The 17,071-nt window shown below is 43.1% G+C and overlaps 1 pseudogene; it reads left to right on the plus strand.

Moving 5' to 3' along the window:
- The first annotated feature begins 780 nt into the window (after positions 1 to 780).
- Positions 781 to 5,613, plus strand: LOC110590786 (annotated as a pseudogene).
- The last annotated feature ends 11,458 nt before the right edge of the window (positions 5,614 to 17,071 follow it).

Raw genomic sequence — 17,071 nt, forward strand, 5'->3', positions numbered from 1 at the left:
AATTGATGGTTTGGCCCATGTGGAAGGTGTTACTTAGTAAGTCAGTAACAGCACTTAGGATTCTGGAGCCTAGAACATGTCTTAACCACTTGTTCATGTGCCTGACACAGTGCCTGGCACATAACACATAGGCATACAATAAATGTTTATTGAATGAATGAATGAATGAAATCAACTAAACCAACGTCCTTCAAACTTGAGTAATATAAGGACTTCTTTTGGAGAAATGATAGTCTCTTGACCCCAAATGATAGTCTCTTGACCCCAGAGGTTATCTACAAAACCTCAATTTAAGCTTCATTCTTTTTATTTTATTTTATTTTATTATGTTACATACATGGGTATTAAGTTTCATTCTTATTCTTTGAAATATCTATCAGTAGCAAATTATCATTGCAAAATATAATTTCAGTCATTAGAGTTGATAAAAATACTTTATTATTATTGAAAGAAAAACACAATTCTTATAGAATTCATAGATCTCAGTTAATACCAGCCAACCTCGTTTGGAGAGAAACTGTACTAGATTACAAGCCCTTGACGGAGGGCAGGTCTGAATGTTGTCTTTTCTGATATCCTCAGCACCGTCACCTTGTAGTTTTTCTCCCACTATTTGAGAGTGATGAGGGTGACATGATCATGGCCAACCTCCACCCTAAATAGGAATGGACAGCTCCCAATGCCAGGCAGGGAGTACCAAGCACAACAGAAGAGCTTTGGAGAATGATGCTTAAATGCACTGCAGCTAAGCAGAGCTCAAGTCCAGCTGGGTGTTCAGAGATGGTGTCGGGGAAGGTGGAATGTGACCTGGACCTGGAAACATTAAAAGAACTTGGTGACACAGAGAAGGAGAAGGGCTTTAGCCATGAAGAAAGGGGAGTCTTTTCCTTTCCTGCCGATGTGCTGTCTTCTCTTAAACTGGATTTGCCAACAAAGACAGGCCCTGAGGACATCAGAAGTCCTGCCCAAACCTCAAAGGACTGCATGGGTTTTGAGTAATGCCCAATCAGATAGAACATAATAGATAATTAAAAATCTAGGGGAGCCTGGGTGGCGCGGTCGGTTAAGACTCTGACTCTTGGTTTTAGCTCAGGTCATGATCTCAAGGTTGTAAGATTGAGCCCCATGACAGCTCCATGCTCAGTGGGGAGTCTGCTTGCGATTCTCCCTCCCTCTCCCCATCCCCGCTGTGCTTGCTCTTGCTCTTTGTGTGTGTCTCTCTCTCTCAAATAAGTAAATCTTTAAAAAAAATCTAAAGAGGGGGTGCCTGGGTGGCTCAGTTGGTTAAACGTCTGCCTTCTGCTCAGGTCATGATCCCAGGATCCTAGAATTGAGCCCCACATCAGGCTCCCTGTCAGCGGGAAGCCTGCTTCTTCCTCTCCCTCTGCTGCTCCCCCTGCTTGTACACTCTCCCCCCACCCTCTCTCTCTCTCTCTCTCTCTGTGTGTGTCAAATAAATAAATAAATAAATCTTTTTAAAAAGTCTAAAACTGTTACTCCTCAGTGAAAAAATCCAAGAGAACTGGAGGAAAATTATTCTTTTCTACCACTTTGTCTTCATTCTCCCCACTTCTGAGTATAAAAGCAACTTTGGGCCACCCAGATCCTGTTCTTCTCAAAATCTGAAGTCTGTCTTCTAGGCTCTGAAACTTGCATTTCTATGTTTTCCTATGTGTCTTAATGCACAGACCCATTCCCCTGCACAGGGCGTCCTTGAAGTCAACTATTGTGTCTTTTTGGTGTGTATTTCCATATCCTACTGCCAAATCTTACCCAGGCATTCCATAAATATTTGCTAAAAGAATACTGTTTGGCCAAATAAGTGCCCAGAGTTATCTTATTGCCCTCTCTCTTCTCCCACATTAAAATGTACTCCTAGCAAAGGAACTGATCACTTCAGCCACCTTAAGATCTAACTAATACCACTTAGTATGTTGCCCTGCCCAGTGGCATTTTAAATCCCATGTAAATCAAATTTTTTCACAAACAGATTTGGAGACAGGTTCAAATAGGAGTGTTCTTTGTTTCTAAGCAAATAGGTATATCTTCTTAAGGCTGACTTTGAAGCCAGCTCTTATCAAAAAGATGAAGTGAAATTTTGGCATATTTACAGAAGGGTGGTAAAATCAGTCCTGTGATAACAGATTTGAGCTGCAAAGTGCCACCTTAAAAACAAAAAAAACAAAACAAAACAACTACAGTCTACCATAGCAACACTTATTAAGATGAGATTTAACCAAAGACCATAAAATCTTAAATAGTAGATAATAAGGTCATGCCAAGTTACTATTTTCAGCTCAGAACAGATGACAAGACAGGAGGACATAAATGGAAATTAAAAGAAAAGGGATTCAGAACAGATCAGAAGGTCACCAAAAATAATCAATGGCTCAAATGACTTTCCGGACTCATTCACTTGTACAGAAAATATTGGGTCATTGAAAAAGTAATGAGATGATATTCTTGGGAAATGGAATAGTTAAAATGAATGAGTCCGGATAGGCCCAGAGACTTTAATCATTCTGAAAAGAAACACTTGCTGGGACACTCTCTCCTAAACCAAGTTGAAATTTCATTCTAGGGAGACAACTAGGTATAAGGGAAGAAGACTTCACTTTCCACATTCTGTGAGCATTTGCAGCTCCTTCAAAGTTATAATGGTATTTAATATCAAGGGGCCTTTTATGAGTGGTGCCTCCTGCAGGATCGTAACAAGAAAAATGAGCAAGACAACCACTAAAGACATGGAGCCTTGGAGTTCATTCTCAGCCAGGCTCCCATCCAAAGTGGAAATCTCTGTGTACACACAAATCACACATCTGCCAACGCATAATTCCAGGGCCAGGACAATGATGAGACAACCCACTCTGCTATTAGGCAGCTCTAATTGTTAGATAGCCAGAATGGTTTCTTGCAGGGTCTGGCCTTCCTAGAGTTTACCTATTGGGCAGCTCCTTTGGATCTCTACACCACACGTGTCTACTTCTGCTTCTAAATGATAACTAGCAAATATTTAAAGGCAGTACAAGCTAAGCTTTCTTTTTTCCAAGTTAAATATCCCCATTTCCTTCATATGACATATTTTCCAGACTCTTTGCCCTCCTGACCACCATCTTTGGAAAAACTGCTAATGTTCAATCATACACACTCACATGAATACACACAAACACACACACACATCTTAGAATCTTAGAGTGGAATGCTCCAAATTGAACATGTGTCCCAGATGAAACTACCTTCTTTGATCTAGAAATGCCTACTCTGTTATCATAGCAAAATAATAGTAGTAGTAACTATTATTCACTGCAGCCTACCATATGCCAGATACTGGGCTAGCCACTTCGCATATGTTATTTCTAATCATAACCACAGCCAATTTTAATAATCCCATTTTATAGATGAAAAAATTCAGAAAGCAAACAACTTGCTCAAGTTCATAGAACTAGGAAATAGCTAAGCAAGGATTCAAATTCAGCCCTGTTTGAATTCAAAGCTGTCATTCTTCCCAAAATGCTATACTGCCTAATATTTTCTTAATGACTAGCTCCCGGTTCTTTCATTAAAACATGATCAGGGGGCCCCTGAGGGGTTCAGTCAGTTAAGTGTCCGACTCTTGGTTTTGGCTCAGGTCATGATCTCAGGGTTGTGAGTCAGGCTCCACACTGGGCATAGAACCTGCTTAAGATTCTCTCTCTCCCTCTCCCCCTGCCCCTCCCCTCCCTGCTCACACACACTCGCACTCACTCTGTCTCTCTATCCCTCTCAAAAAAACAACTTGTGATCAGGCCCCAGGAGCTGGTCAAGGCCGTGGCCAGGGGCCAGGTGCTGTTGGTGGATGTGGGTGGCGTTGGCTGCGAGCTCCTCAAAAGCCACGTGCTCACCAGCTTCTCCCACTACGACCTGGATACTATCAATGTTAGCAACCTCAACAGACAGTTTTTGTTTCAAAAGAAACGTGTTGGAAGTTCAAAGGCCCAGGTTGCCAAAGAAAGTGTACTACAGTTTCACCCAACAGCATCATGAACCCTGACTATAATGTGGAATTTTTCCAACAATTTATATTGTTGAATATTGGCTATGAATGCTTTAGACAACAGAGCTGCCCACAACCATGTTAATAGGATGTGTCTGGCAGCTGATGTTCCTCTTGAAAGTGGGTTACCTTGGGCAAGTAATGACCATCAAAAAGGGTGTAACTGAGTGTTATAAATGTCAGCCCAAATCTACCCAGAGGAATTTTCCTGGCTGTAAAATTCACAATACACCTTCAGAACCTATTTTTTGCATCGTTTGGGTTAAGTATTTGTTCAACCAGCTGTTTGGAGAAGAAGATGCTGATCAAGAAGTAGCCCCTGACAGAGCTGACCTGAAGCTTCCTGGGAACCAGTGGAAGCTGAAGCCAGAGCCAGAGTATCTAATGAAGATGGTGACATTAAACATATATTCACTAAGGAATGGGCTATGATCTGGTTAAACTTTTTACCACACTTTTTAAAGATGATACCCAGTATCTGTCGACAATGGACAAACTACGGTGGAAAAGGAAGCCTCCATTGGACAGGGCTGAAGTACAAAGTCAAAGAGAAGAAACCAATCCATCAGATCAACAAAATGAACCCCAGTTAGGTCTGAAAGACCAGCAGGTTCTAGATGTAAAGAGCTATGCACATCTTTTTTCAAAGAGCACTGAGACTTCGAGAGTTAATTTAGCAGAAAAAGGGGATGGAGCTGAGCTCATATGGGACAAGGATGACCCATCTGCAATGCTTTTTGTCACCTCTGCTGCAAACCTCAGGATGCATATTTTCAGTGTGAATATGAAGAGCAGTTTTGATATAAAATCAATGGCAGGGGACATTATTCCTGCCATCTCTACAACTAATGCAGTGATTGCTGGGTTAATAGTATTAGAGGGATTCAAGATATTTGCAGGAAAAATAGACCAGTGTAGAACAATTTGTTTGAATAATCAACCAAACCCTAGAAATAAGTTTCTTGTGCCTTGTGCACCAGATCCTCCCAACCCTAATTGTTACATTACGTGCCAGCAAGCCAGAGGTGACTGTTCTCACATTACAGGATAAGATAGTAAAAGAAAATTTTGCTATGGTAGCACCAGATGTCCACATTGAAGACGGGAGAGGAACAATCCTAATATCTTCAGAAGAGGGAGAGACAGAAGCTAATAATCACAAAAAGCTGTCAGAATTTGGAATTGGAAATGGGAGCCTGCTTCAAGCAGATGACTTCCTTCAGGACTATGCTTCATTGAGCAACGTCCCTCATAGTGAGGACCTAGGGAAGGGTGTTGAATTTGAAGTTGTTGGTGATGCCCCAGAAAACATGGGGCCCAAACAAGCTGAAGATGCTGCCAAAAGCATAACCAATGGCAGTGACGTTGGAGCTCAGCCTTCCACACCCACATCCACTGCACAAGAGCAAGATGATGTGCTCATGGTTGATTCAGATGAATAAGGTCCTTCAGATGCTGTTGACATCAGTGAAGAAGAGAGAAGTCGAGAGAGGAAATTAGATGAGAAAAAGAATATCAGTGCAGAGAGGTCACGTACAGAACAGACAGAAGAGCCTGATGATGTTATAGGTTTAGATTGAACAGAAATGCCTCTAAACAGAACCCTCTTGCTGTAGTAGATCATCTGGGCAGAACCAGATTATTCGTCATGTGCTCTGTTCCAAAGGGAAAAAATTGACACCAGTGACTTAAAGATGATTCTGCTCCCTTTGAAAAAGCATTCATTTTGCTAGAACAATTGGGGACATTGCAGTATGCTGTTTTGAAAGTAGGAATATGGTTTTAAAACCCTTTGAACAAAGTGTGTGCATGACCAGTCATGAGATGAAACAACACGATGCATGTTGCCTTTTAATGTCAATACCCTTAGGTATCATTTAACGGTTTTAAAATATTTTAGTTTAGTAAAGTTGATGCTCGGTTATAAATAGTATGCCTTTATTTTTGGTTAGAAGAATTTTTTTTTTTTTTAGCCTAGATCTAACCATTTTCATAATCTTAACTGACTGAAACAGATTCAAAAAAGCATCAAGTGCTATGCACTGAAACTTGTTTTTAAATGTTAGCTGGCACTATGTATATTCATGTAAAACAATGTTAATTTTACTCAAGTTTTCAGCTTGTACTGCTTGGCGTGTCTGTGTACGAAGCCATTTTTTGTGTATTCTTACAGTTTTGGGTTATTTATATTTGATGTTTTGTAAAACTCAATTACGACTATATTGTACTTATGAACCAAATAAATGGCATCTGCATACTTGTTAAAAAAAAAAAAAACTTCTCATCAACCTCACACAGCACTTTCATGTATGTTAAAGATTTGCACCCAGCAGGGAGTAAGTTACTTTACAAGATAGTGGCATTCATCACAAGGCGTGCTAGGAGAAAGGAACTGGGCCCAGGTTTGGAGGGACACGGGGCTGTGTGGGCAGAGCTGTGGGAGGGCCCAGTATAGGCCATCACTTGTCCAAACCCTAACCCAAGCAGACACACAGCCAGTGCAGCCCATCTCCAGGGGTCTCACAGAGACCTGTGGGAAGACAAGAGCAGGGACACAGCTTCAGAGATACAAAATATTTACCATGAGAATGTCAAGCTAACCCAAGGTCCTATGTGGAATCCTGCCTCCACCAGGCCCTCAGAGAGTGTATAAAGTCATGAGGAGAACAAAACCAGGCTTTGCCCCATGATCTAGAAAAGGGGTGAAAAATAGGAAAACCCTAAGTATCCAAGAGATTCAGACAAAAGGGAACTAGGCCCAAGCTCGTAAAACCTCATCTCCTGTGCAGTAAAAGGTTAGCTAGGCAGGCTTGGGGTGCTCAAACCCTGCACATTTCAAAGAAAGGACTCACTCTTACTGGGATGGAGCCCCCATCCCTTGGGCTCCTGCTCAGTGGGGAGTCTGCTTCTCCCTCTCTCTCCGCCCCTTCCCCTGCTTGTGCTCACATGCCGCATGTCCTCTCTCTCTTTCTCTCTCAAATAAATAAATAAAATTTAAAAAAAGGAAGAAAGAAAGGATTCGTCCTTAACCAGTTATGGAGAGATAACCTGTAAGCCCTTGGAATATCCTACCTAAGAAGAGTATCTTTGCATACCTGGGGCCCAGGGCCATGACAGTCTATGTTAACAATGTGATATATGGTAAATGCCTATTTTTGTTTGCCTGGGATCCTGGGCTATACTCTGGGGAGGCTGGAGACTGAGTAGCTAAGGTCAGTTACACAAGCACTCTATGCCTACATGACTGACCCCTCAAACCGTGCACACCAAGGCTCAAGTTGGCAATACTTCATGTGTGTTGTCATGAATCACTGCTGGGAGGATTGAGTGGTATCCATGCAACTCCACCGGATGAGGACAACTAGAAGCTCACACCTGTCGCTCCCGAACTGCACCCTATACACCTTTTTCCTTTGCAGCTTTCCTTTGTGGTGTCCTTTCGCTCTAAGTAACCATACCTATGAATATAACAGCTTTTCTGAGTTCTGTGAGTCCTTCAAGCAAATCTCCAAACAGTAGTCTTGGGGATCTCATCCATACCTCCCGATGGCAGAATATGTAGAGGAGTGGTTGAAGGGCTCGGAGCTCAGAGGCAGAGCCCAACACAAAGGCTCATGCGAAACCTCCCTCTTTGCTGCCATATGCAACTCTTATATAACAGACCCACTGACCTCTCAGTGGTAGTATGGGAGAGCCACATCTGCCTGCAGAAAATGGGGTTGTCATTTGGAATAACTGGGATGGATCTAGGGGTAAAAATTCACACAGATGTCCCCATTTGGTATCCGTTCAAATGACTATGTTTTTTTTTTAAATAAATGTATTGGCAGAATCTATGACTCTAATTGTGAAAGTAATACATATTCATTGTCAAAAATCTGGAAAACAAAACAAAATATATTAAAAAGAAAACAGGCCATGGGAATCCCACCACCCAGAGGTAAGCACGGTTAATACTGTGGTACAGCTCTTTCCAGTCAATTTCTTTTTCATGAATATGCAGCAGTGTCCCTGATGAGACAGAATTTAAAATTTTTTGTTAGCAAGAAAATCTGCAAGTTAAAAGTTGCCAGCCACTTCCATGTCTAACAAGTCATCTTGGGACACATTTTTGTTCTGGAAACAATCACATGGACAGTTTCTTTTAGTTTTGCAGATGTAAGGCAGAGGCACCCATCATAAGGCAACAATGTTCTTTGTCATGGAACATGTTTCTTGACAAAGGCTGCCCATCTCACCCCACTGCTAGTAAAGCCAAATGTCACTGGAAAGTAGGTGAGCCAATCTGAGAGGGAGTCTAGAAGCTTCCTAGGAGAAAAGAAATCAAGACCCCAACTACGTCTTCTTGGCTTCACTAGTTTTCAACATCTCTGATGAGTCAGTTAGTCTTATATAGGAGCCCAGATTACCAAAGTGTTGGTGTTTTAGTTTAGACATAACACGGGGCCTAGACAGGAACCCTCTACTGCAGCAGTCACCCGGGCACCATGGGTTTGAGAATACTGTGTATGAGGGCACACTAAGAAACGGAAACCCTGGGCGCCCAGGCCATTATTGGCACAGAACCATGAGAAGAAATCTCCTCTTCCCAGCACAGTGAGAACTCTTCCCTGACCAGCTGTGATCCATAGCCAGGGATGGCCCCAGGGAGTGGTCACTAGACACCAGTGTTGGAAGAAGCAAATCCAGCCCACAATGGACTAATAAGATTCTCCAGGGCACTCTCCACAAGGCACGTATTCTTTAGTCTGAATAAAGTGGGCAGAGGAGCCTTAAGTACATCACAAGAAGGGGATCACTGAGAAAGAAAAGAACATTTTCATGCTGAGTGAGATAGGGCCTCTGCTGGGTTCACTGGAGACATGACCATATTTTATACCCCAAGCTGACAAAGCAGAAGCTACACACTATACAAAAATATAAACCCACATGGTGTGTAACAAAAGGGGATTAAACTTCATAATGTAGATTTTGTTCCCACTAAACATTATACAGCTGACCCTTGAATAACACAGGTTTGAACTGCGTGGGTCCACTTACATATGGATTTTTTTCAATAAACATGGTCCAGCACTATAAATATATTTTATCTTTCTTATAATTAATAATATTTTCTTTTCTTTAGCTTACTTTTTATAAGAATAGAGCATATAATACAAAATATGTGTTAACTGAGTATGTTATCAGTAGGGCTTCTGGTCAACCACAGGCTCTACTAGTAAGTAAGTTTTGGGGAGTCAAAAGTGATATGTGGATTTTCAGCTGCACGGGGAAGTTATAACACCATGTTATTCAAGAGCCAACCATATACTGAGCATTTTCTGACATTACACACATTTGAAAACATAATATTAGTAGGTAATAATAATAACAACTAAGACTTGTGTAGTGCTTATGTAGCTAGATAAGGAAGATAGCTAGATAAGGAAACTGAGGCATAAAGAGGTTGTGTAACTTGTTAATGACATGGCTAGTAAATGGAGAAGCTAGCATTTGAACCCAATTTTGTATACATAGGATATATAAACATTTTCCTATAGTGAGAGTTCGTTTTCCACATTTTTCCACTATTATAGATATGCAGAGATAAACATCCTTAAACATAAATCTTTGAAAGTCAATTAAAAATTTTAACCTAGGGCGCCTGGGTGGCTCAGTTGGTTAAGCGACTGCCTTCGGCTCAGGTCATGATCCTGGAGTCCCGGGATCGAGTCCCGCATCAGGCTCCCTGCTCGGCGGGGAGCCTGCTTCTCCCTCTGACCCTCCCCCCTCTCATGTGCTCTCTGTCTCTCTCATTCTCTCTGTCTCAAATAAATAAATAAAATCTTTAAAAAAAAAATTTTAACCTAACTGTAGAACTTCACATGTGTTGAACTCTATCACTTTTAAAAAAATGTTTTTGGGTACAGTTGACCCACAATGTTACATTCATTTCAGATGTGCGACATAGTGTCTCAACTTCTCTACATGCTCTGCTCACAAGTTGTCTACCACCTGCCACCAAACATCGCTATTACAATATCATTGACTATATTCCCTCCATTTTCCTTCTTATTCCCCTAACTTACTCATTCCATAACTGGAAGCCTATGTCTCCCATTGCCCCTCACCCATTTTGCCCATCCCCTCATCCCCCTGGCAACCACAGTTTGTTCTCTGTATTTATAGGTCTGATTCTGCTTTTTGTTTGTTTATTCATTTGTTTTTTAGATTCCACATATGAGTGAAATCATATAGTGTTTGTCTTTCTCAGTCTAACTTATTTCACTTGGCATAAAATACCCTCTAGGTTCATTAATGTTATCACAACTGGCAAAAATCTCATCCTTCTTTATGGCTCTGTAATATTCCTCTGTCTCTCTCTCTCTCTCTCTCTCTCTCTCTCTGTGTGTGTGTCTGTGTGTGTGTGTTGTACACACCACATCTTCTTTATCTGTTCATCTATTCATGGACACTTGGGTTGCTTCCATATCTTGACTATTGTAAATAATGCTGCAATAAACACAAGGGTGCATAGATCTTTTCAATCTTTTTGTTTTCTTTGGGTAAATACCCAGTAGTGGAATTATTGGATCATATAGTTTTTCAATTTTTTGAGGAATCTCCATACTGTTTTCAACAGTTGCTGTATCAATTTTTAGTCCCACCAACAGTGCAGGAGGGTTCCTTTTTCTCCACATCCTCGCCAACACTGGTTATTTCTTTGAATTCCAGCACTTTTCATTTAGACCTGTGAGATTTTCTTGGATCTTGATTCTGCAATTCAGATTTTCCACTTTCCCCCCAACCTCTATGTCATTCTTAGTTAACTGACCTGTTCTCCTCAAACAAATACTTTATCTTTTTTTTTTTAGAAATCATTTCTTTAAGTAGGCTCCACTCCCAACATGGGGCTCAAACAACCCTGCAATCAAGAGTTGCATGCTCTCCTGACTCAGCCAGCCAGACACTGACAAATACTTTATCTTAAGCTTGACCCCGACAAAACAAGTTCCCATGGCTTGGTCCCTGTCTCTCCCAGCAGTTCCTCTCACACTCAGGCTCCCACTTTGTCAGCCATACCATGCTCTCTTGGGCCACAGGGCCTTGCCACATTCTGCTCCCTTTCCTGAAACCTCCTGCCTTCCTCAGGTAAACTCCCAACAGTCCTTCACATCTCGCTCAAGCTGAGGCCAGGGTGAATTCCTTGTTATGTACTCACAGAACATATTCTTTTCCTTCCAAGTGGGAAACTCATGTACTCGGTCATGAAATTATCTGATTAATAGCTGTCTCCCTTATTCACTGAAAGATTCCATGACAGCAAGGGCCACACCTGCTTTCTCATCATGGTACCCAGTGCTGCACTTAGTCTGGAGTGATAGTCAATGCATATTTGCTGAATGAATGAATGAAGAATGAATGAATGAATGAATGAATGAATACAGCATCCCATGGCATAGCAATAGAACCACTGACCTTCCATGTTGATAATAACATGCCTGGATTCATCAGCTTTCTTTGAGTATGGCATTCTAATCAGTTATAATTTATGACCTACACACGTTCCTATCCTAGCTCCAGGATACGGCTAGAGAGTGTCAGACACAGCTGAGACCAAGCCATCCTGTGATTGACCTTCTCTACTCTTTCCTCCCTGCAGACAACCTCTATACAGCCTCCAGTTTTCCTTCCTAAGGCAGCTCTGATCACACAACTCCCTGATTAAAAACCTTTTTGGGTCCAGAGTGTCCTCAGGATGAAGTCCAAGCTCCTAATCATGATATTCAAGGCCCTTCACATTTTGGCCCTCACCTGCCTTTTCCCTATTGTCTGCTGCCCCTAACACGGCCACCCCCACCCTACATAGTGCAATACCACAAGTCTTCCTATACACCATGTGCTTATATATCCCTGAGCCTTTGCTCTCTGTCCCCAGAATGCAAACCCCTCAACTCTGACAAACTCCTACTCATCCTTCAAGGTACAGGTCAAAAGTCACTTCCCCTGGGCGCCTGGGTGGCTCAGTTGGTTAAGCGACTGCCTTCGGCTCAGGTCATGATCCTGGAGTCCCTGGATCGAGTCCCACATCGGGCTCCCTGCTCGGCAGGGAGTCTGCTTCTCCCTCTGACCCTCCCCCCTCTCATGTGCTTGCTCTCTCTCATTCTCTCTCTCTCAAATAAATAAATAAAATCTTAAAAAAAAAAAAAAGTCACTTCCCCTTTGAAAGTCTCCCTGTCTCCTTCCCACCCCCATCAAATGCAGAACTAATGATTCCTTCTCTTAAATTCTTGTAGCATTTTGTACATACTTCTACTTTAGTATTTTCACCCTGTGTTACATGTAGATGTTTGTGTTCTCTGAGGGACTGTGATCCTTGAGGGCAGGGACTATATCATTCACCTTGATCTCCCCAGAAACCACCTCTGTTCCTGACACAAAACAGACAGTCAATAAATGTTCACGCTGCTGTGTCTTTGGGTATTACCCCATGCCACAAGCCTTGTGATACTTTCGAAAAACAGACTTTTAGAGCCATTGCTGACCAACCTGCCTAAGATCCAGGGGTAGGTGGGATGAGGAGATTCTCAGCAACAGAAGTGGTAAGTTCCCCATGGGGACCTCAGCCTCTGCTTCCGCCACCATCACCACAAGCCACTAACCCCCCCAGCTTCTGTCAGTCCAGCAGGGAGGCCTGCTCAACCCTGCCAGCCCTCTCTGCTGCCCGTCTGTTCTTTCTGTGCTTTTTGGCCCTCTACTTCACCAGTTAGCTACAGTTCTGGACTGGCTCAAGGTGAAGCAGCTACTGAAAGAATATAGAAAAACCTGTGCTCAGAAATCAAGGGCACAGAAGACTGCTGGGTTTCTTGAAAAACTGAAATGGGGACATTCTGGGGCTCTGACTCTCGCCTCTTTCTTCCTCCTTCTACTCAGCTCGCTGCCTCAGATTGCTTATCTTTCACATGCCCCCTCCCCTAATTTATGTGACTTTTCAGCTGAGCTCTCCATATTTAACTAGAACATTTCTTTTTTTTTTTTTAAAGATTTTATTTATTTATTTGAGAGAGAGAATGAGAGAGAGAGAGATCATGAAAGGGGCGAGGGTCAGAGGGAGAAGCAGACTCCCTGCCGAGCAGGGAGCCCGATGCGGGACTCGATCCTGGGACTCCAGGATCATGACCTGAGCCGAAGGCAGTCACTCAACCAACTGAGCCACCCAGGTGCCCTAACTAGAACATTTCTTTCAGTGTTCCAGTCCTAAAAATCTCAAAAGAAGGCTCTGGTCATCCCATTGCCACCCCAGTTTTGTAGCTTTGGATCAGGTGTCCTGTCCCAGGCCAACCAGCCAGGACTAAGATAGAGGTTCAGATCATGTGGCCAGGTTCCCTCAACAGGATGGTGGAAGGAGATGGGATGTTTAGATTCAGCCGCTGCATCTTTAGTTAAGCACAAGGTAAGGACATTTTTCAATCTCAGACAAGCCTTGAAAGAGAAGCACTGAGAGACAGAGGTGAACAGCGGAGAGGAACTTGGTGTTAGAGATTTTTTTTCTCCAAGATAAAGTTTACTTGAAGATGTTTAAAAGCTGGTGGGAGTCAATCTATTCAGAGAGGTTGAGAAACAAGCGAGAAGGGGGAGGATAGTTGGAACGAGATTTCTGAGGGTATGGGATCCGGAGTACCCTGTGAAAGACCCCACATGGTCAGGAAGAGGGACCGCCTCCACCACAGGCAGTTGCGGGTCCCAAGGTCAAGTCTAGGACAGGGACCACACCGGACCCAGCCCGCCGCCTTCCTAGCACGGCTCCAGCGCAGCGCGTGACGATGGTGCCCTCTAGTGGCATATAGTCGGCATCGTAGGGCACACGGAGCCTCTGTTGGCAGAAGACCCTGAGCAAGAGGCGCGACCCGGGCGGGAGAGGGGCGGCGGGGGAGGGGGGGGGGACACGGTGGCCTCTAAGGATAAAGTTCACAGCACAAAAGGAGTGGGGGGATGAAACCATTTAGATTGGGGGACATTTATCAGCCTTCCCTACGTTTCTCCTAGAGAGGAGGGGGGATAGAAAACGGTCTGGGCCAATTAGCCAAAGCAACGGTTACGCCCCGAGCCACCAAAACACGGAAGGCTGAGTTCGCCCCGTGCTGTGGATTCAGACCTGTTGTGACCTGCCAGGCGCAGACCATCTGTAGCTAGTGCAGCACAGCAGCATCAGGGGAGTCGCGGAGGCGCTGCTACCTGCACCTCGAAGCCAAGCCCCGGGAAGGGGGGGAGGGAGACAGAAGGGCTCGTCCGGGGAGAGGCTGCATCGGCTGCACAATGCTGCCATCTACCGGACAGGTCCAGGAATGCGCGGCCCGCCCGGCTCTCGCCCAGGTTCCCCGGGCACTTTGAGGCAGAGGGAGCCCGGTCCTGCTCTACAGCAGTATCAGGATGGGGAGGTTTTCAGGCTTAGCGACACTGAGACTCACCTGGCTCACACAGCAACTCGGGAAAATATGCAGGTGTTTTGTATTTTCCATCCTAAAATAACAAAGAAAAATCAAATACCTGAAACAAACATAACAATGTTTGTTAACGAACTGGAATTAAAATTCTAAAAAATAACAACAAAGAAGCCGCTAGAAAGAGAAAAACTCCCCTGGCCAAATAAAATCTCCAACAAAATGTATACAACGAAGAGTAGATCAGTATCTGGGGTCTGGAATGGTGTGGGTGGCAGTCTTAGGGTCCAAGGTCGTTCTCAGCCTTACAGATCGGTGGAGTGCGTGGAAAGAAGGCTTGGGTCTCGAGTCTGTTAGTTTCTCTGAGCTCAGTTTCTTCATCTCTAACATGCCAATAATGTTGGCCTCAAAGGAATGTTTTGAGGATCAGATATACTGATCCTTGGAAAGAGTGTGGCAAGTATAAAGCTACATGTCATCACAAATGTGATAAAATGGGAACTCTCGTTCCCTATCAGAGGTGACTTAGCAAAATGTCCCACAATCAGGAGTTGTTGTTGGTGTTGAAGGGAGAATTTAAGAATCTCCATTCCATTTTGGCAGATACTGTTTTTAATAAAACCTGTCTTTCCTAAATGGTTTTCCCATGCCATCACTAGGGAGGTTGTAAGGAAGAAATTAAATCACTTTAATAAAAAACGTACCTCTCCCTGAAGAGAGAATGATGAGGGCATTTGCTTTTTGGAGTTGTATCTGTCGAGTCAAAATGTATGTCAGTCTTGGGGCGCCTGGGTGGCTCAGTCGTTAAGCATCTGCCTCCAGCTCAGGTCATGATCCCAGGGTTCTGGGATCGAGCCCTGCATCGAGCCCCACATCGAGCCCCTCATCGAGCCCTGCATCGAACCCCTCATCGAGTCCCGCATCGAGCCCCTCATTGAGCCCCGCATCGGGCTCCTGCTCAGCGGGAAGCCTGCTTCTCCCTCTCCCACTCCCTCTGCTTGTGTTCCCTCTCTTGCTGTGTCTCTCTCTGTCAAATAAATAAATAAAATCTTTAAAAAAAAAAAAAGAAAGAAAAAATGTATGTCAGTCTTATTTTCGACAGTTAAATGCTAGACATTTTTGCAGTGAGCATGATTTTCCCCATATTACTTAAGAGAATACTAAGGTTCATAGAGGTTAATTTTCCAAGGTCACCAAGCAAGTAAGCAATGGGTATAAAACTCACAACTGGGGGAGAGAAAAATCAATTAACTTTGGATAAATCCAGCCTTGAGCATAGGCAATATACCAGCCCATCCATAATGTCATTTCAGATGCAATATGAGGACTTCCCTGCTGATAAAAAGCAATTTCTCTGCCTACTTATAAAGAAAACGTTACCATTAGAGAATTATTCTTCAGGTTTAAGACATTTTTGTTCCCCTCTTTTGCAAAGCAAATTCTCCTGAGAATGCTAATAAACTTTAAGCTTTTTTAGTGATTTGTACCTGCATAAGAAAAAGTTTATTGTATTCTTCCCCAGAGAGAAACTTTTCATGAAGAGATAGATGAAAAGCATGTGGAGAGTCTGAATACAAAGGAACACAAAAAGGGAGGCAGGTTGCCCCAAATTGCCTATTTCACTATTTTACCTAGAATTTTGGCTTTGACGATAGGAACTGTTTTTGGTGCCAAAACATCATAGACTGAAAACAACAAAGTTGGAGGACTCACGTTCCCTCATTTCAGCACTTACTGGAAAACTACAGTAATCATGGCATAAGTGTGGTATAGCACAAGCATTAACATAGAGGTAAATAGAATAAACTTGAGCGTCGGAAATAAACCTTAACATTTATGGTCAATTGATTTTTGACCAGGATGCCAAGACAATTCAATGGGAGGGAAAATAGTCTTTTCTTTTTTTTTTTTTTTAAAGATTTTTTATTTATTTATTTGAGAGAGAGAATGAGAGACAGAGAGCACGAGAGGGGAGAGGGTCAGAGGGAGAAGCAGACCCCCCGCTGAGCAGGGAGCCCGACGTGGGACTCGATCCAGGGACTCCAGGATCATGACCTGAGCCGAAGGCAGTCGCTCAACCAACTGAGCCACCCAGGCGCCCCAAAATAGTCTTTTCAACAAGTGATTCTGGGAAAACTGGATATCCACATGTAAAAGAATGAAATTGGACACTTTAGTCCCACTATATGCAAAAATTAACCCCATATGGATTATAGACTTAAACATCACAGCCAAAACTATAAAACTCTTAGAAGAAAATAGAGGAGTAAATCTTTGTGAACTCAAGTTAGGCAAAGACTTCTTAGCTATGACATCAACAGCATAAGCAACAAAAGTAAAAATAGATAAATTGGACTTAAATTTTAACTTGTCATTTGGGGGCAAGTGGGTGGCTCAATCGGTTAAGTGACTGACTCTTGATTTCAGCTCAGGTCATGATCTCAGGGTCATGAGATCGAGCCCTGCGTTGGGCTTTGCACTCAGTAGGGAGTCTGCTGGAGATTCTCTCTGTCTCCCTCTCCCTCTGCCCCTCTCCCTGCTTAATCGCGCGAGCTCTCTCTCTCTCTCTCTCTAAAAATAAAATAAATAAAAACTTTAAAAAAGGAAGGAAATTCTA

The sequence above is a fragment of the Neomonachus schauinslandi genome, chromosome 2, assembly GCF_002201575.2.
Source record: "Neomonachus schauinslandi chromosome 2, ASM220157v2, whole genome shotgun sequence".
Taxonomy (NCBI): domain Eukaryota; kingdom Metazoa; phylum Chordata; class Mammalia; order Carnivora; family Phocidae; genus Neomonachus; species Neomonachus schauinslandi.